The following is a 756-nucleotide window of genomic DNA, read 5'->3' as shown; positions in this document are numbered from 1 at the left end:
AGGGTTGGTTCTCTTTGCTTTGGGTAGTATGGACATTTTAATGATGTTGATTCTACCAATCCATGAACACGGTATGTTCTTCCAGTTGTTTATGTCTTCTTCTATCTCTTTTTTCAATGATTCCTGTAGTTTCCGAGTACAGGTCTTTTACCTACTTAGTTAAGTTTATTCCTAGGTATCTTAATTTTTTTTGGTTTGATGGTAAATGGAGTTGTTTTTTTGATCTCTCTTTCTGTAAGTTCACTTATGTGGTATAAAAATGCCCTAGATTTCTTGGTGTTAATTTAGTATCCAGCTACATTGCCAAATTCAATTATTAATTCTGATAATTTTTTGGTGGAGTCTTTCCATGTACAGTATCATGTCATCGGAGAATAATGACAGTTTAATGTCTTCTTTTCCAATTCAGATTCCTTTTATTTCTTCCTGTCTAATTGCTATGGCTAGCACTTCCAGTACTATGTTAAACAGGAATGGTGAAAGTGGGCATCCCTGTATCAATCCTTTTCTTAGGTGAAATGGTTTTCGTTTTTCCTATTGAGTATGATATTCGTTGTAGGTTTGTCATAAAAGGCTTTATTATGTTGAGGTATGATCTGTCTATTCCCATTTTGCAAAGTTTTTATCAAGAAAGGCTGTTGGATTTTGTCAAATGCTTTTTCTGCATCAATTGATATGACTAAGTGATTTTTATCTCTCAATTCGTTTATGTGATATATAACATTTATTGATTTATGGACATTGTACCAGCCTTGC

Source organism: Myotis davidii, unplaced genomic scaffold (genome assembly GCF_000327345.1).
Source record: "Myotis davidii unplaced genomic scaffold, ASM32734v1 scaffold1870, whole genome shotgun sequence".
Classification (NCBI taxonomy): domain Eukaryota; kingdom Metazoa; phylum Chordata; class Mammalia; order Chiroptera; family Vespertilionidae; genus Myotis; species Myotis davidii.
The sequence above is the reverse complement of the archived record's forward strand: the minus strand, read 5'-3'. Positions refer to the sequence as shown.